Genomic DNA, 21,318 nt, shown 5'->3' on the forward strand with positions numbered 1-21,318 from the left:
AGATTTTTATAAATATTTCCCAAATGATAGAATGTGAACAATACTTTAGTTAACCCTGGGAATGTTACAGCAAACCAGCAAACATTATCCTACTCTGCCCACATTTCAGAGTCTAGGGAGAAATACAGATGAATAAGCAGAGTTACAACCTAATGTCTTATCTGTATTGTTGATGAAGATATGGGAGAGTAATATTACTTAGAAAGTTAATTTTAAATTAAATTTTAAAACCCATCAAATTTCTATGTCTTAGTTTTTGTTTTTTTATCATATAACTTGATATTCTAAGGACTGACAGGTTTCAAGAAAGGCTGGGTCCACGGATTGATCAATGTTGTCATGACTGTCACCTGCTCTCCATCTTTTCATTCTATTTCCTATTATTGGCTACTTTTTATAACATTTTCTTTATCATTTTTGTAAAAATTTTGCAAAAAAATTTTGACTGCTGATCCATGGACCTGATGCCTTTTCTTGGAATGACCACTGGCTTCAGGGGGATAAGTGGCTCTTCAGAGGCAGTCTGGCCAATATGCTGGCCCTGGTGGGGGAGGAATCGCTTTATTAACAAATCCACCAGAACCACGTGGAATGAGTGGAGGCACAGGCCACGAATGGGAAAGAGGTAATTACCACAAGGAGGGAAACTGGGCCAACAAAATCTAAAGGTGTCAGTTGGAGTCACTTCTGTGTTAAGGATGGCTTTCCAAAGAATGAAACTACTCAGATGTTTGAGGTGTGAAGAGATATTAGTAGTCACCTTTTAAATGTAAGGGGGCAAGACAGATGGATAAAATAGTTCAGGCAGAGGGAACTCTATGAGTAAAGGCACAAAGTTAAAAGACAAAATTCTGTGAAAAGCATTGGTGTGCCTTATGAAGGGAGGACCAATCAAGGTTAAAATAAGCTCTAAGTGAGAAATGACGGGGCATTAGATTAGCAGTCTGGAGAAACATAGATGGAGCTGAGAGAGTTTCACTGGGAAATGATTTCTTCTCTGGGCAACCTAGACACTAAACCACAATTACTATATCCTCCCCTTACCATGACCGCTGCATTTTGATTCTCTTTTACATTTACACGTACTACATCATCTGTAAAAATGTTATTTATGGGGCTACCATACCTCTTTATCTAATGTAGTAATTCCCATCAATTTTTCTCCCCTTACTGTGGTTTATTTTTCTTCATAGTCCTTACAAAAAATTCAGTTATTCTATAATACAGCTTTGCCCAACATTTCTGGGACCAGGCACGGGTTCAGGCGGTCACATGAACAATGGGGAGTGAAGGGGAGCAGCAGACGAAGCTTCGCTCACCTCCTGCTCTGCGGCCCTGGGGTTGGGAACCCCTGTTATAATACATGTTAATTTGCTTATCTGTTTGTCAGTATTTCCTGTAATTCTTTTGAAGCAAGCTTTGAACACTTTGTTCACTCCTAGATCCCAGCTAGAACAGCGCTGCTACACATTGCTTAAATAACAATGTTTCAAATGGTGTAATCACAGGCTGCATCTCAAAACACAGGTATTAACAGGCACTGAGGGATGATAACTATGCACCACCAGGGACTGGTAAGATGCAGCTGCACCACCTACATGGCTTCACGCTGTCTTGTGCCTGGAAGAGCTCTTTATGGTCATCAGAAGTAGTGGAAGCTGACTCTGCTTATCTGACCACTTGTGTTTCGCCCTTATCTCCTGTCAAGACATCATTCTGGTTCATCGGAAACTCTGGCTGCAAAAGTACATGCAAGCCATTCACTGCAATTGCTTTTAGTCCCTAGTATCCTGTAGGAAGAACGTGAGTGTGGAAGGAACTTGGGGCTAGTTTGTGGGTGGGTCCTCTCTCTTCAGAGGACCAGTCCTCTCCTGGACAGGAGGCAGATGCAGGGACAATGCCAGCAGCCCTTCCCCACAGCCCACAGATTGCAACTAATCAGCTGTAGTGGGTGGCGTCTTGAAAATTAGGTAATGAAGTTTTTTGCCATTATTTCATATGGAAAAATCACTTTTGAAAAGCTTTTCTAAGATCAGCACTTTTTCAGGAATGCTTCTTCAGTTGTCAAGATGTACCTGGCTATCATAATAAGGTTCCCCTCTTCTCATTTCCAGCCCTTAGCATCATTCTTATGGACCCTTTTTTTTAACCCTTAACATTGCTGTTTCAGAGACAATCTACATTTATGGTTGGACTGGAAATAATAGAAGCCAAGTAAAGTCATATCAAAATATGAGTTTTCAAAATATTTTTGAGACTCTTTACTAAATGGAGAATTGATATATTACCTTATGTTCTTCCAGGAAGCTGCCTCTTTTCTCTCTTGCATTAATAATTGTTTATAGTCAGAAATTGTTTTATAAGTTCTATGCCTTGACAATCATGCGATTTTTATCATTGCATGTAAAAAGCTATTTACTTATAGCAGAAAAATTCATCATGAATATTGTGACTTTTAAATACCTTGAATATCAGTTGCCCCTAATATGGTGAGTTTCACTCATTTTGAATAGGGTGTTTCTCTAATACTCTTGTACATTGTAGAGCTTGTTAAAATGCTCAGCATGAATGGTGGTCTGCAGATTTCTTATCTCCCAGCATTTCAAGAGTTTCTCAATATTGTGTGTTCCAATGTTCCAAGAGTTTTTATGGGTTTTTTTTGCGATACGCGGGCCTCTCACCGTTGTGGCCATGTGGAGCACCGGCTCCAGACGCGCAGGCTCAGCGGCCATGGCTCACGGGCCCAGCCGTTCCGCGGCATGTGGGATCCTCCCGGACCACGGCACGAACCTCTGTCCCCTGCATCGGCAGGCGGACTCTCAACCACTGCGCCACCAGGGAAGACCAAGTGCCCAAGTTTTTATGTTTTTTTTACTCTAATAGCAATGCCAAGTTTAATTTGATTCAAATAATAGTTCATTTTTTAAATGCCATACTGTCTTCTCCTCAAATTAAAATATTATCTTATCAAATCTTACAACAAAATGTATGTAACTTCCTTTCATAATTATTGCAAATTAAGTCAATCAAGGAAATATTCTGCTAAGGAAAAAAAAAGGCACGTTTTAGACTCCAACGATTCAAATATAAAATCCAACACAGTGAAGTATGTTAGGGCTAAACTGAATTACTTGTAGTTTTATAGACTTTGACATTAAAGACTCATGCCTTTTATAAGTTTTGCTTGCAATAATATTCCGTTATACATTTTTTACAGATTGTATTCCTTAATACAACTGTAATCAGAATCAGTTGTAATGTTCTTAATGAATTGATAAACAAACATTTTCAGGAGTATAACACAGGAATCTACCCTGGCTCTTTTCTTATGCATTTGTGCATCAATACATTGAAATAACTTTAAATATGCTAAAAAATAATGTCCTCCTTCATACAGATACCAGATATTTTTGAAACATTCTAGTGGAAACCTCATATCTGTTAGGCCTTAATATTGAACTTACACCATAAATAACACCTTTAGGTTAACTACTGTCATTAAAGAATATTGAATTGGTTGAAATAAAGAACATTATATAGCAAAAATGTAGCAGTCCATACATAGTATCAGGAGAATCATTTGGCCTGCGTTTGGAAACCATGTTGCCTGACACATGCATCCCATGGGGTGAGGTATAATCATATCCATTTTAGGGGATTAAGCAAGCAAATATGAATAATGTGCTTCACAATGCATATATGAATAACGTCTGGAATTTCAAAGTTCAAATGAAGTGTGTGATATTATTTTTACAAGTATTAACTCTCTGGCTTCAGTTCCCATCTCTATTCACTAGATTCCTGCCATTCACGACACATTTATATGAAAGAAATACATTGGATTCCTGAGAAGTGATAGCTTTAATCTTCCTGCTCTATCTCTTGAGGATGCCTGATTCTGTTGCCCCTTAAGGAAAGGGAGGGGGAGAGAGGGAGAAAGAGAAAGAGAAGGAGGGAGACAGAGAGATTTAAATAGCATGGAAGGAACTATTTACCATTCTTTCTGCTTCTACTCAAGGCGACTCTACCTTAGAGTGAGCCTGTGGTGGAAGATACAATTGCACTTCCTTCCCGTGTCCTAGTTTCTCCACAGCTTTCACAGAATGAGCTTCGCACATTACTGAGACTGATCTTTTGTTTTAGAAAAGCCATTTTCTATTAAATATGGTTTTAAACCCAAGCCAATGGCCTCATCTCAGGTTCAAACTAAGACGAATTTATCTGTTTCAACACTGGAGGAAAACAGGACTGAGTTGAATTGCTTAAGAAATGCACAACATTGGGCTTCCCTGGTGGCGCGGTGGTTGAGAGTCCGCCTGCCGATGCAGGGGACAGGGGTTCGTGCCCCGGTCCGGGAAGATCCCACATGCCGCGGAGCGGCTGGGCCCGTGAGCCATGGCCGCTGAGCCTGCGCGTCCGCAGCCTGTGCTCCGCAACGGGAGAGGCCGCAACAGTGAGACGCCCGCGTACCGAAAAAAAAAAAGAAAAAAAGAAAAGAAATGTACATCATTAATTAATGTAAGGCAGGAGTATAAACATGTATTCAATTTAGGTGATTTAATAAACTCTCAAGATAATTCTACTTAAACATATTCAGTGCTTTACAAACTGAATGTGTATCTATATCTTGAATGAGAGCTATCTTCACTATGGTCCCCAAGTCTTTTTACTATTATGAATTCAGTAGAGAAAGGTGGCTCTATTTAATTAAAATTATTTATTTTTACAAGGATTTATAAGGTAGGAAAAATATATTGTCATTTTTTGTGTGTAGAAACACTCATAAAATAAGCTTCTGGAAAGAAATGCTTTTTTCAAATGCATTTATTAATCTGTCTAATCAGAATGCTGTTTATAACTTGGTTAAGTTTTACTTATTGATCACAGAAAATGTGCCAAGAATTTTTTTTCTAGGTCCCCACTCTTGGTTAGGTTCTGTTTTATATGCATATGGAACATGTGAACTTGCTCTGTCTTTGAACTCCTTACAATGTATTGAAATTACATATTTTCTTGACTCTCTCACTCACCAAGCTATAAGCTCCCTGAGGAAAGCAGTCTGGCCTTGTTAACTACTGAATGTTTGACACAAGTATATGTTCAATACTTGTTGAACAAGCATTATTTTAAAATTCTAAAATAAAACATATCACGACTTATTTTTAATTTTAATTGCATTCATTAGTTTGGATATTTTAAGTTCCGTTCAGGTGGTAATAAAAAGTATGTTACATTAGTTCTGCCTTCAAGGTGCCCACACTCTAGTGCCATGAACATATAAATCAAATTTAGAGCCCAATTAAAATAAATAGCTCAATCCAGGTGACTTGTAACACCCATTGCAATGTTTTCACTTTAAACTGTTTTATGTGATTCCCTAATTATTATATATGGTAACGTAATAAATGATTTCAAATCCATTAGATAAAAGGCATGATAAAAAATTAAGAAATAAATTTAGTAAAATAAAGGGTACCATGGCAAAATAATGTGTTTCCCTTGAATTATGAACCGGTTAATCTTGAATGAACATTTTGTTAACATTTCATCTGGTGTGTCAGTCCATTTTACAAGTATAAGCAGTTCACTTGGAAGAATTTTGTTGATTCCTGCTGGGTTTAAAACTTCAGTTAAGTGACTACCATTCTATTTCTCATGAGAGCTAGCTTAACTTCTTCCATTTTTCTTCATAATTCTCATCTTTGAGAGCAGGAACATGTTGGTTGGAATAATTTTGTATCCCAGTAGGAGCAATTATACATTTCCTCATGTGATTGATACTGCACACAAGTCTATTGGTGATCAGTAACCTGCGCCTTGTAATTCCTTTAATTTCATTTATATTCAGCTGGGAAAGGAGCCAGATTTCTCCTGGCTTCCACACACTCGTGGACGGTTAGACAATAAATAAGATTTTTATTTTCCTTCCTGTACTTGTAGGCTTGTCAGCTATAACACTTTCTTCTTTTTGCAGCATTTTCTGTCACTATCTTTATTTTTAAATTAAATGTATTTTATTTTGTACAAAGTACCCCTTCAGCTTCAACAGAGAAGTTTCACTCTGCAGTATTTTTGTTACCATTCAGTCATATTATTTTAAACTTTATTACTTCTTCTTTCATCTAAGGGTTACTTACAAGAGTAGCTTTATTTCTCCCTAACTTCAGATGTGGTTGTTCCTTAGTAATCCCTTTATATCAAATACCAGCTTAATTGCATTCTGGTTAAGAATGTGTTCTTTAGGATACTGGTTCTGGGAATATAATAAGACTTGCTTTATTACCTTGTAGCTGATTAATTTTTATGGATATGCTATGTTTGCTTGAAAATGATATACATCCTACATTTGTTAGGTGCCATGTTCTATCTATACTCATTATATCAAGATCTTGTTTAGTTTAAATCTTCTATATCTTTATCAATTTTTAACATCTTGTTAATACTCCTGGCTTGGATTTAAGTTTTTTTTCTTCTTAGCATTTCTACATTGTTACATTTGTATATATGTGATGCTATTATTAGATGCATGCATATTTATAATTTATACTCAGGATGATTTTTATCATCCTGATGACTTTAATACTACTATTTAACGTATTATTTGTTTGACATGAACATAAACACATCATCAATATTTTAAATATTTGGTTTGCTTATAAATTTATGTTCTTTTAATTTCAAATTCTAATTTTTTTTTATTTACTTAGGGCCTAAAACTTATCCCCTTGCAAAAAAGCATATAACTTTATTTTTAAATTGACTTATTGATTTTTTTTAACCTGGATAATTTATTACTTTGGCACATTTAATTTCATATATATTGATTCATTCTTACAATCTTATTTTACTCATTTCATGTTTTCTATTCATCTGATTTTCAACATTTGTTTTGTTGGTTAGCATGTAGGTGCATATACTTGGATGTGTGTGTGTGTGTGTGTGTGTGTGTGTGTGTGTTTTAGTGTAACTTTTCAATTTTGGATTGATTTCACTTATATACTACTCTAATTCCATTTCACACAACTATTTTATTTTTTTAAATTGAAGTATAGTTGATTTATAATGTGTTATTTTCTGACAATGTGATTTGGTTTTATATATATATATATATGTATATATTCTTTTTAATATTCTTTTCCATTATCGGTTATTACAAGATATTGAATATAGTTCCCTGTGGTACACAATGTGTTCTTGTTGATTATCTATTTTATATATAGTAGTGTGTATATGTTAATCTCAAATTCCTCATTTATTCCTCCACTCCTCTCCCTGTTATCCCTTATAGTAACCATAAGTTTGTTTTCTAGGTCTGTGGGTCTATTTGTTTTGTAGATAAGTTAATTTGTATTTTTTTTCAGATTTCACATATATTCGATATCATATGATATTTGTCTTTTTCTGTCTGGCTTACTTCACTTAGTATGATAATCTCTAGGTCCACCCATGTTGCTGCAAATGGAATTATTTCATTCTTTTTTGTGGCTGAGTAGTATTTTATTGTATATATGTACCACATCTTCTTTATCCATTCATCTGTCAATGGACATTTAGGTTGCTTCCATGTCTTGACTATTGTGAATAGTGCTGCTATGAACACAGAAGTGCATGTATCTTTTCAAATAAGAAACAGTCTTACACCCCACAGCTGCAGGAGATGGGCATCTCCTATCCTGGAGGCTCTCTGGCTTTGAGAACACGTCATAACCCCAGTTCTTTATGGTAAATTTTAGACAGGTTATACCATTCCTTTAGTCTGTAACATGTTTTTCTGGAGCAGGGATTGCACTTCTCTGCTTGGGCTTCAATTAAAGCTGCCCTGGTTTGGTTTATAGAAAGTGGTGTTTTTTGAGACAGAGGCAAAAAGCAAACCTCTTGAAACAGCTTGCTCTGTGATTTTCCTGACACACAATGTCTGTTTTCTTCTCCAAAGGTAGGAGGGGCCATTTCTGCCAGCTTGGAGCATTCAGGGGAATTTGGGGATCAAATCCTCTGATCACTGCCTTTCCATGTTTCAGCGACCTACAGGTCCCACGTGAAGGCTCTGACTTAGACATAGGAGGTTATCCTGTCCGGAAATTTAGTCTCATTTGCAGTGCTGTCACCCTCACTGTTGGTTTCTAAACATGATTTTTGGCAAAGTCAGCCCCACCGCTGTAGGAGATGGGCCTCTCCTATCCTCGAGGCCCTGTCTTCAGCCTGTCTTTTTTCATTTTTACAAAGTTGTAATATAGTCAAAAGATTCAATCTTAGAAAAGGAGGATTAAGAAGGAAAGGAACTGGAAGCAGAGAAAAAGGGAGATGAAAAACTAAGTGAACTGGCCAAAGCTTCTTAACAAGTACAACTGCTCCATTTCAAGACTTCTTTGCATAGGCATATAATAGCTTTCTTTGAGTTAGGAAGGACCCGCAGGAAAGGGGAAGGTTTTATCTGATGGTTCTTCTCACTTTGTAGTGAACACAGCTTAAGGCGGCCCCAGTGCAGCACCTCCTTATATAAAGCCGTTGGAATGCAAGGGGGACCTGTTATTTGCGTCTGACTAGAGATACTGGGCTGCCACTTCCTTGACTGAATTACTATTTATAGCAAAGGAGATGTGATGTCACTTCTGTGATTATGTTCACTATATAAGACTCTGTCTTAGCAGAATGTAGAAAGTTATTACTTTGGTGGCCTTAAGAAGCAAATCACCATTCTGGGAACTGAACTGCTTATGAAAAGGGCCACATAGCAGGGAAATAAGGACAGCCCCTTCCTCCAGTCAACACCCATTAAGAAGTGAGGAGCCTCGATCATACAACTGCAAGGGAATGGATTCTGCCAATATCCTGAATGAGTTTGGAAGCACATGCTTCCTCAGCCAAGCCTCCAGATGACAATGCCAACCAGACGACAGCTTGCTTGCAACCTTGTGAGAATGTGAACAGAAGACTCACCTTAACTGTGCCCAGGCCCTGATAATTAAAACTGAAGAAAAAAAAATTGTCTTGCTTGATGCTACTAAGTTTGTCACAAGTTTTTACTCAGAGATTAAAAATGTATACATGTATATAATATCCAATTGGAAAAGTCCCACTCTTATGGTCCTTAACTTCATCATCTGGCCTCTCCAGGAAGACACTGGGAACCTAGGGCATTACACCCATTCACTGTGTCCAATCTGGTAGCTGGGTGGGTCCAGAAATCTCTGTGTGCCCTTGCATGTGCTGGGCTTTTTGATCAGCAGCTGCGGTATAGACAGAAGTACCCCAGGTTTGCACTCTATGGCTTTAGAGTAGACTAATTTTTATTCCCAGTCACTCAGTTTCCAAATGTCTAAATTATGATAGAAAATATTATGACACAGACAAATAATTCATTTATTTGTTAATCAACTTAGTCATTTTACAGGGACTTGTTCAATGCTGTGTGCAGTGATAAAATGGTGACCAAGAACATCTGTGGTTCCTGCCTTCATGGAAGTTAAAGGCTGGTGGACAAAGTAGATAGAGATCAAATTATTCAACAAAAGAATTACAACTTTTCTAGGTGTTACAAGGAGAAAACTGCGCTGTCCGTATAAAGATATTTGATATGTCATAATAATTAATAACTACGATTTCGTTTTCACTATGTTCCCAACACTACTCAAAACATTTTCTATGCATTAAATCTTTTTATCCTCACAACAACCATATTAGGAGGAAAACTGAAACACAAAAATGTTAATGTATTTACCCAGGGCCATACAGCTAGTAAGTGGCTGAGCTGGGAGCAAATCCCAGACATCTGGGGCTACAGCATGAGTTCTTAAGAATTACCCAATACTGCATCAAATCTGGCTGATGGCATCAGTGAAAGTTTCTCTCAAAAATAATAGATTTGAAAGATGAAGACAGTATTTTAACAAGAAAATGGGGTACTATATTTTAGGCATTGTAAATGTTATGTGCAAAGGCCATGGGATGGAAGAGAATAAAGCATTTTAGAAGAACTTGAAGGAAAGAACAGCTGGTTTGGGATATTAGCAGAGTATGATGCAAGACAAAGCTGGACAGATTTAAGCTCCATTAAAGTATCTCTTGAATAATGCATGGCTCTTAAAAGCCTGTTCCTCTGGTCACTCCCTCCAATGTTTTATTGTTACCTATTTACCTCTTCTGTTTAATCACAGCTGTTAAGTAATCATTATCATTATTGATTGATGTCAACATAATTGCCCTTCTTTCTTCTCATCATTACTAATTGCATTCCACTCCTGCATTTTTTTAATGAAGACTATCCTTAAATATTTCCTTCAGAAGCCAACTATGGTTATAGGGAACTGTAGGACTTTATTTTTCCCTCACCCTAGAATGAGATTTTAGCATTGTATACAGCTCTAGATTGAGTCCCAAAACCTCTGCCCTGGTCCCCATGTGGGCTGTGAAGCCTGAGCACCAACTCTTGGATCCAATAACTCCCCAGCATAGCTGCAGAAACAGTTCGTGAGTCAAAGCTACTATGGTTTTCAGCAATTTATCTTCTGCTGAAATATGGGAATTTCCTTTTCTTTTGTGACTCCAGGCATACTTTTTGACAAACATTTTTGTTATATTTTATCTGGCATTTTATATTTCTTATAAGTATTACAGTATAACCTAGTCTTTCACATCACAGGCATTGCAAGTCTTAGTAACATGATTTTGACGAGGCTAAATCATGCCTATATAGTTAGAACAAGGTTACTGAGATTATACTTGAATATGAAGCAATATTGAAAGTTATACCATCTTAAAATTTTGATAAATCCTTTAAAACTTTTTCTCTCCTAAAATATTAAAATTAAAAATTAGTAGGACTTTTTAGACTTCCCTAGTGGTGCAGTGGTTAAGAATCCGCCTGCCAATGCAAGTGACATGAGTTCAATTCCTTTTCTGGGAAGATCCCACATGCCACGGAGCAACTAAGCCCATGTGCCACAACTACTGAGCCTGTGCTCTAGAGCCTGCGAACCACAGCTACTGAAGCCCCCGCACCTAAAGCCCGTGCTCGGCGACAAGAGAAGCCGCCACAATGAGAAGCCCGCGCACCACAGCAAAGAGTAGCCCCTGCTCGCCGCAACTAGAAAAAGCCTGTGCACAGCAATGAAGACCCAACGCAGCCAAAAATAAAATTAATTAATTAATTAAAAGAAAGAATTAGTAGGACTTTAAAATGATTATAATTGCACCCCCAAAACCTCCGCTCACACCTAACTTTAACAAGAACACACTTGATAAAGTTAACACAGCTATTGAGATCTACAGAGTGAAAACCACCCTGGAATCCTCCGCTCACACCTAACTTTAACAAGAACACACTTGATAAAGTTAACACAGCTATTGAGATCTACAGAGTGAAAACCACCCTGGAGGCCCAGCCCACGTCACAAATCTAAACCTAAGTCAGCCTGTGCTTACGGCTTGACATCATTGTCAAGGAAACCTAATACCAGTCACAATCCTCTAACTCAGCATTAGCTAGCTTAACCTTACCCTAGAAAACGGCACCTGCTTGCCTTATCAGGAAAGCCCGACCTCCTAGCCGATCACGCCATTCGCACGCTGCCTCTTGTAACGTTCCATGAAACTCGCTCTCGCTCAAAATCCCTCGGGAAGAAAGCTCCACTGCTTGTGAGGCATGGTACTCCTCAATCCATGGGTAGTTTCTCCTTTAATAAGGACTTCAAACTCATTACTAAATCATGTTATTTTTGTCATTTAACACATTCCCTCTGCTTTAAGAACTTGGGAAATGACCACATGTCAAAATATATCTTTTAATTTTTGATATGATCAGTTATCTTAATGTTTGCCAAGTTAGTGGTTGAGAGATATTATTTTACTGAAGACTTAGTGTGCATTTCCTTGACTATATATCTTCATGAGGATATTAGCCATGCTTTGGTAAATTGTTCGTGAGATTTGCCAGTTATTTGATTGGTTTGTTTATGTTTTCATCAATGTGTACAATTTCTTCATATATTTTATATATTGATGAATTTGCAGTGTGTATCTTACAAAATATATTTTTTAATATTGATCAAGCTCACATGTCTAATATATAAAAGCAGAGAATCAATTGTTCTTTGGTTACAGTGCAATGGGTTCTTAACCCCTCTTTTGGCTCTTCCTCCTTGTTTTCCACTTGTAAGCAAATGACTTTTTCTATCTTGCTACAAGGACAATTTCTTTCCCACATAGTCTGCTAACTGTTATCAAATGATGAGTGGAATCAGAGCATCCTTCAATTTTATCGCCCACAGCCTTTTAGAATGTGAAAATTCTGAAAAGAATTTATGAGCGAAATTTCTCTGCAGACATTTCTCCGTATGTCCAATTCTTTCTTTTTTCCTACCTTTATTGATATACAACTGTCATAAATAACACTGCATAAGTTTAAGGTGTACCACGTGGTGATTTGCCATATGTATATATTGCAAAATGACTGCCACAGTAAGATTAGTTAACACATTGATCACCTTACAAGGTTAACTTTTTTTTTTTTCTCTGCATGGTGAGGACTTTTAAGACTTACTCTCTTAGTAACTTTCAAGTATACAACATGGTATTGTTAACTACAATTGACCTTTGAACAATGAAGGGGTTCACCTGAGTATAACTTATGGTCAGCCCTCCATATCCAAGATTCTTCCACATCCTCGGATTCAATCAACCATGGACCATGTAGTGCTGTAGTGTTTACTATTGAAAAATACCCTTGTATAAGCGGAACTGCACAGTTCAAACCTACGTTGTTTAAGGGTCAACTGTATAGTCATCATGTCATACATTAGACCCTCAGAACTTATTGGTCTTGTAATGGGCAGTTTGTAGCCTTTGCTCAATAAATTCTTGTGCTGATTTACCAAATACAATGTTCACTTCCTGAAAGTGATAAAGTAGCTCAAAATATACTTAACTTTCACTTTAGTAATAAGCTTATCGGATTAAACTATTTTGAATTTCTAAATAAAAGCAACTACATATATATGATCTATTAATAATTTACATATTTGGGTCCTATAAAATAATTTTACAAGATTAGTCACGAAAAAAAAGAAAGAAAACATCTGACAGCAACTATGAGCTTTATGATGTAAACACCAATTTTCAGAACTAGTTAATAAAGTTTGGTATAAGATATAGTTGTAAAATTCCTAAATTTAAAATATTGGGATGTATTGCTTTAAATAAGGAGTATTGTTACACACGGTGAAGTGAATTATTTTGTGTCAAACTCTAACTCTACACTGAAGATAGATAGCTCACTCTAACAGAAATCAAATGACACTAATGCCAATAATTTAAATTGTACCCATCCCTTCACCCTACATCTCTTGTTTCAACACCATAATATAAATATCTAAAGAATTTTCTCTAATTCTATTTAAGAAACTCCTCTTAAAAAATTATCCATATTTGAAAGCACAGTCCTCTCATTTATTTTCCTTTGCTTACATAAGTAATAGGTCATAATTATTTAATTTTCTCAATCAAAGAATATAATCTCAGACTGAAGACAAAATTTATAAAATCTCAAAATATTTAAGCAGCATACTTTTTTTTTAACATCTATATTGGAGTATAATTGCTTTACAATGGTGTGTTAGTTTTTGCTTTATAACAAAGTGAATCAGTTATACATATACATATGTTCCCATATCTCTTCCCTCTTGCATCTCCCTCCCTCCCAGCCTCCCTATCCCACCCCTCTAGGTGGTCACAAAGCACCGAGCTGATCTCCCTGTGCTATGCGGCTGCTTCCCACTAGCTATCTATTTTACGTTTGGTACTGTATATATGTCCATGCCACATCTATTTTACGTTTGGTATTGTATATATGTCCATGCCACTCTCCACTTTGTCCCAGCTTACCCGTCCCTCTCCTCAAGTCCATTCTCTAGTAGGTCTGCATCTTTATTCCCATCTTGCCCCTAGGTTCTTCATGACCAGTTTTTGTTTGTTTGTTTGTTTTAGATTCCATATATTACCGTGTTAGCATACGGGATTTGTTTTTCTCTTTCTGACTTACTTCATTCTGTATGACAGACTCTAGGTCCATCCACCTCACTACAAATAACTCAGTTTCATTCTTTTTATGGCTGAGTAATATTCCATTGTATATATGTGCCACATCTTCTTTATCCATTCATCTGTCGATGGACACCTAGGTTGCTTCCATGCCCTGGCTATTGTAAATAGAGCTACAATGAACATTTTGGTACATGACTCTTTTGGAATTATGGTTTTCTCAGGGTATATGCCCAGTAGTGGGATTGCTGGGTCATATGGTAGTTCTATTTTTGGTTTTTTAAGGAACATCCATACTGTTCTCAATAGCAGCTGTATCAATTTACATTCCCACCAACAGTGCAAGAGGGTTCCCTTTTCTCCACATCCTCTCCAGCATTTATCGTTTGTAGATTTTTTGATGATGGCCATTCTGACTGGTGAGAGGATATCTCATTGTAGTTTTGATGTGCATTTCCCTAATGATTAATGATGTTGAGCATTCTTTCATGTGTGTGTTGGCAATCTGTATATCTTCTTGGGAGAAATGTCTGTTTAGGTCTTCTGCCCATTTTTGGATTGGGTTGTTTGTTTTTTTAATGTTGAGCTGCATGAGCTGCTTGTAAATTTTGGAGATTAATCCTTTGTCAGTTGCTTCATTTGCAAATATTTTCTCCCATTCGGAGGGTTGTCTTTTCATCTTCTTTATGGTTTCCTTTGCTGTGTAAAAGCTTTTAAGTTTCAGTAGGTCCCATTTGTTTATTTTGGTTTTTACTTCCATTTCTCTAGGAGGTGGGTCAAAAAGGATTTTGCTGTGATGTATGTCATAGAGTGTTCTGCCTATGTTTTCCTCTAAGAGTTTGATGGTGTCTAGCCTTACATTTAGGTCTTTAATCTATTTTGAGTTTCTTTTTGTGTATGGTGTTAGGGACTGTTCTAATTTCATTCTTTTAATTATTGTATCAGCTTATGTTTCTACACTCTTCCTTGTCTCCCTAATAATGTGACATAATGAAATTGTAAAATGAAATCAACAGATATAAAAATGTACAGAAATATGTAAATTTTGAACAATGATAAATTAAATTCCAGATATTTACCCATATAAAATGCTTATATTTGTAGTTTTGTTCATTTTTGAAATAGTGAGTTCGCATATTTTAAGTACTATGCATAATGCTCTTCTTGCAGTTTTTTCTGATGTATCTGTTGGGGTTCTAATGTTCACCTGTATCAATTTTATCCTGAATGTACTCATGTGGTGTTCTAGACCAAAGATGAATTTTACGTGAAACACTTCATGGTAAACAGTACATCGGTCGACTCCCCTTTGCCCTAGTCTTTATCCACATGGTGACATGATTAGAGACAAGTCAGCGGTCCTACAGAGGAGGTGTTTCCTTCCCTTCTTAAGAGAATCTCCCTGGAAACTGATGGGCCTGAATCCTATCTCCAGCCTTTTGCTATATGAACAAAGTGTCCCCGGGGGCCAGATAACCCCAGGTTTCTCTAGGTTTTACAATCGAGTGATGTCTCTAAATTCTGGGCTTCCTTCCTTTAGAAAGATAAATACTTAGATAGTTTTCCAGTCTTCCTAGCACCTAGGAAACTTGTCCAGCCAGGCTGTAAGCATTTGGCCCTTTCAGGAAGAGATAAAGTCTTATTTGATCCTTTTGGATCAGATCAATTAACCAGATAATGGCTACAGATCTGGTATGTCAAGGTATTTAAGGGGGAGTGAAATCAGACAGTCTCCAGCTTTATAGCACATATGTTTCCATGTCCCAGAAAGTTAGAGCTTTCAACAGGAACTTTGAAAAATCCAGGAAACTTTATTTCTCCACAATATCTTTCCTACCACTACTGTGCCTGTCATTCCATCTAAGATTTTCCTAGGTCAGTCATCTTTCAATTTCACAGATTGTCTTGCATACTTTTGTGAATTATGAGCAATAAAAAATACATGACTTTATTCCAAGGAAATTTATACTTGGTTTAAGTGACAAGATACTTGGAAATTAAAAAATACTATTTGAAATAATTCAAGGTGTAAAAATATTACAATACATAGTTAAATGTCAAAATGGGGGTAGCAATATGTTATATAAGGAAAGATAATGGAAATATTACTTTGTTAGATCCAGGGGGTATATCTAGAATGTTAATAAATTTCTATTTCTATTATATATTATTATTAGATTATTATGCTTTTTATACTGTCAAGATCATTCTGTGTAGGCATTTGTTATATTCGACAGATCATTAAATTTAAGGGGACTTTGTTTTTATTTCCATATCTTTTATACATGAGTTACACAAATTTAGAGATCTAAACTCTGATTCTCAATTTTCTTTAAATGGAAGAAATTGTGTTAGTTTATCCTAAATCATACTTAGGATGATTTATATCTAAATCTAATGTTCACGAAGGTAATTCTAAAAGTACCAAGTAGGACAAATTAATAATGTTTACGAAAGAATTTGGTCTGCTTTTACAAAATAGTTAAATGACTACCACTGGATAACTCGAGCAAGGGTGGGGCAACCACTCGACAGAAATGTTGTAATGTTCATCTGTTGGGGTTCTTAATATTCATCTTTATTAAATTATTTAAATTAACAAAGATGAATATTAAACCCCAACAGATATACCACTAAAGAGAATTTGTAAAACTGGAGAGGGTTTTAATTTGATGATGTCCAACCATAATTCTAGATCTTTGATTTTATAATAAATTCCTTCTTATTTCATGTTCAAAAATCCTTTACATCCAAATTTTAACAACCAATTGGTATGATGTGGTGTCACTCTTTAATCCACAGAAGAGAGCTGGTAACACCAAAATATTTAATTTTTATTCTTTTTGAGTGTCAAACACTCTACTAGTGTGCATTTTAAAAGAAATCACTAATAAGGAGATTCCCTCAAGACTGCAACAAGTTCTCACAGGATTTCTGTATCTTTGCTGCCACTGCCTGATTATTATGCTCTCTTCTAATGTGATATGTCTTTTCAATTATAGAAACTCATGTAGTCTCTGACCGCACAGTTTCTGATATTACACTAACTAAGGAATTTAGTTAGTGATTTAAACTTTTGTTCTGAAAATAAAATCAGAGCAGATTGTTTAAGTATAAATTATAATTTTCAACAATGAAATACCTTATTTATTATAATTAATGCTCTCATTTTCCAGATGCCTTTATCCTTAAATAAGTCAAGATTACAATGTATGCAGCATAGTGCGAAAAAATAAAACATAAACCATACAGTTAGATGACTTAACTTCAAATATCAAAACTATTATTACAAATGTGCCCTTGGGCAATGTATCTAATGCTTCAGATCCTCATCTCTAAGATGGAAATCATATCTACTTCACCAAGCTGAACCACGATTATGCATGTAAAATAGATCACCTAGTTTCTGGCACATAATAACATTTAATATATGAAAATACTTAAAATATTCTGAATTGAAACTCTATATTAGTTCTCTCTCTCACCCTTTTCACATTCATATGTGGCCATGATCCAACTCAATGAGATAAGTAAATTGAAAAAAAAAAAGTCACACTGACATTTAGAACAGAAAAAAAGTTATAGCATTAAAATTTTAAGACAATTAATTCAGATCACATACATTTTTAGGAAAAGAGTGAAGTGAAGATGTGAAGTTTGAAGGTAGACTTTTCATCTTTGCTTGGAAAGAACCAGTCTATCACTGCTCAGGTAGATATAGCAGAGAGGAAGGGTAAATCAAATTAGCATAGAGCTTTAGAAAAGGGGAGGCAAATAGGATCAGACTTATTTATATTTGGTAGAGCTGTCCCTGAGGGTTCACAGTAGAATACCTGCTACTCTGCAGAGGAACTACTCAGAAACTGAGCTGTTTAACTGTAAATGTACCAGCAGAATTGGGCAGGGAATAGAGATTTGCCAGATTACAGGAAATAAATATACAGAATGACAAGTGAAATTTGAATTTCAGATTAGCAACATTTTATTTTTTTAATTTTAGTATAAGTATGCCCTGTGAATGCTTTGGGGACATATTTGTACTAAAAGAAGATATTAGTTGTTTATCGGAAATTCATATTTAACTAGATAGCCTATATTTTATCTGGCAACCCTAAAGGGAAACCACAATATAATTCCCCCAAAATATAAAGTTCACAATTTATTCTTAAATTAATCATCAATTTATACTCAATTTTGCATTTTCAATCTTGATCTTATTTTGTGATATAATGGATTTTTTATCAATTTCCTCTTCCCCAAGATGCTAATTTATTTTTCATTGATATAGATAGGATTTATTCTCAAAATTTGTATATTATTACAGAATGTCCTCTTTTAATTCAATCTGTCTACTCTTTAACCACGAAAAAAATAAATGAAAGAACTAAGTGTGAACCTGTGGTTACTAATTTTCTGCAAAGATTTAGAGACACTGAGAAAGTAAAAGGAAAACCTGAATATTCATATTAAACTCTCTTTAAATATTTTTTAATTTCAAGTGTTTGGAAACCTATAACCCACATGATTTAGGGAAGTTTCAGAACTAGTTTTGGAAATTAATTACAAGTTATTTATATTCCAAAAGAGGTAATACTTAAAACGATGTATATAACCATAAGTCAAGGTTTTCTTTCTTATTTCTCTTAGTGACTCTTTGGTGTTCTATTTCCTTTTTGAGAATGTGTGTTTAGAAAAGTTAGTTTTATCCTGTATTTCATAGAATCTTTCAGATATTGAATTTTCTTACTATTAATTTTGAACATTGGGTTTGTCAATGAACCTCAAAGAGTGTTATTTGTCCATCTATAATTAAGGGAGATATGTAGATACTTTCTCATGCACCATAAAACAATCATATGTTTTTTTCTATAAGTCTAAATACAACATAAATTTTGTCTTCTTAAATCTTAATTAGGGGTTGTCAAGCTTTTTCTATGAAGGTCCAGAGAGTAAATATTTCAGGCTTCATGGGTCTCATGGTCTCTCTAGGAATTACTCAACGCTGCCATTTCAGTGCAAAAGCAGCAGTAGACAATGTGAAAATGAATGGGTGTGGAGGTATTCCAATAAAATTTTACTTAAAAATCAAGAGAAGACTGTGTTCGTCTAGATGTCTATACTTTAAATATTTCCATGGGAATTCCCTGGTGGTCCAGTGGTTAGGGCTTCACACTTCCACTGCCGGGGGCCTGGGTTCGATCCCTGGTTGGGGAACTAAGATCCTGCAAGCCACATGGTGCGGCCAATAAATAAATAAACTATAAATAAATATTTCCAAGATAATTCATTGGAAAGAGATAAAGTACATTTTCAGTTGGCCCAGGTGTTTCATTTTCTTTCCTCTCTCTCTCTCTAAACATTTTTTACCATCTTTTGTTTCTTCTCCACTTAAGACACAAGCTCTTGCCACTCTGGGCCCATGTCTGATTCATACCAATCCTTTTATTAGAAATAAGTCCGTTGTAAGATAGACTAAACAACAAACCAACAAACAAAACACACACAAAATCATATGATACCTATCATGTATCACTGCACATGATGCTCTGTCTTTTCTACTTGGATTTATGGCTCTACATAGTGAAGTCTGTGGATGACAACCACCTTAACCTTTCTAAGTCTCAATATCCTTTCTTTTGTAATTCGTTACATACTTTTTTTTTTTTGTAAATTATGCCTAACTTCATAGAGGTCAGCATTTTTTAGTTGTTATCAGGCTACAATTGTCAACAGTTGTGCTAACTACCTTGCGCAGTAAACAACCAACTTTTGCCAATGGAACTGGAGGTGTGTTAGGAGGTGTATTCAAAGATCTGGCGGTTTTTAAGTCATCCTAAACAGTTATATGGAGAGCTCATCCATGCCCGTTATGGCTGCCTTATTTCTCATATATCCCTAATAAATCAAATTTCTGGCTGGGCTTCCAGTCAATTATTTGTCCCCACCAAGACGGCAACTTTAGGCCAGCTGAATTGCTAGTTGGCCCATTCATTTGCCACCAAGGTCTCTACTGTTACTGATGCTTCTGGGGATGAGATTTTATGAGCTTGGCTCCAAATAAAGTCAGTCCCTCAGGCAGTGAAGCTGCCTGTTTCATTCCACCCTGACAGAACAGCTGTGCTGAACACAGTGGGCGTGGGGAGTGGGAACAGCTCCAGGCAGAACACCACAGACCCCCACGGCTCTTATTCAAAGTTCCATAGTTTTTCACAGAGAATCACTTTCCAATTAGATGTATACCTTTAGTTGATTTCCAGAGTCATAAAATATTTTGCCCTCTTTTATTGTTGTTTTTTTGGGGGAGTAGATTTGTCTAGCCACTCACTTCACTATCTCAGAAATCCTGTTCACAGAGGCTAATTTCTAAGTCCTACTTCATGCGTCAGGCACGGGGTAGTCAATTTATTTACATTATTTCTAATATTTACAGCAAGCCTACAAGATATGTGTCATTATTCTTATCTTTCTAATGAGTAATTTAGGCAATTTAAGTAACTTGCCAAACCAGCAAACAGAAAAGCAAAGTATAAACATAATCATGTCTATGAATTATATTTGAATTCATACATAAATGAATTCATATATTTTTAAAATGTTACTTATGAGAGATAAACCATGTCTGTAAATTGCTTAGCATAGCATGGCATACATATTAATAAGTTTTTGATAATTTTTATTTATTTATTTATTTATTTGCGGTACGCGGGCCTCTCACTGCTGTGGCCTCTCCCGTTGCGGAGCACAGGCTCCAGACGCGCAGGCTCAGCGGCCATGGCTCACGGGCCCAGCCGCTCCGTGGCATGTGGGATCCTCCTGGACCGGGGCACGAATCCGCGTCCCCTGCATCGGCAGGCGGACCCTCAACAATTGCGCCACCAGGGAAGCCCTAGTTTTGATAATTGAATGTAACTATTTTTAGATACCAAACTTAAAGTAATTGTGAAGTATATTATGTTTAGAATATAGTAATATTTAATTTTAAAAAAACAAGTGACTTCTTATGCAAGTCAATTTCATCAGTTTCTTATTCTTATCCACCTTCTCCTGACATTTGTTGGCCCAGTCCACCCTACCTAATGATGACAGTACTTGTTAAATGTATACATATGTACCAATATATAGATGGATTCATAGTGAAATTGAGCAGCACCCAGTGGGGCTCCGGGGCATGGAAGACTTTCAAACAGATGCTAATCATAGAAGGGAGGGAATGCAGAGACAAGGGAGGAGCAGTCAACAAACAACAGTGCAGCCTTGGGGCAGGGTCCTGGTGTGCCTCAAGGG

Source organism: Lagenorhynchus albirostris, chromosome 2, assembly GCF_949774975.1.
Source record: "Lagenorhynchus albirostris chromosome 2, mLagAlb1.1, whole genome shotgun sequence".
Classification (NCBI taxonomy): Eukaryota; Metazoa; Chordata; class Mammalia; order Artiodactyla; family Delphinidae; genus Lagenorhynchus; species Lagenorhynchus albirostris.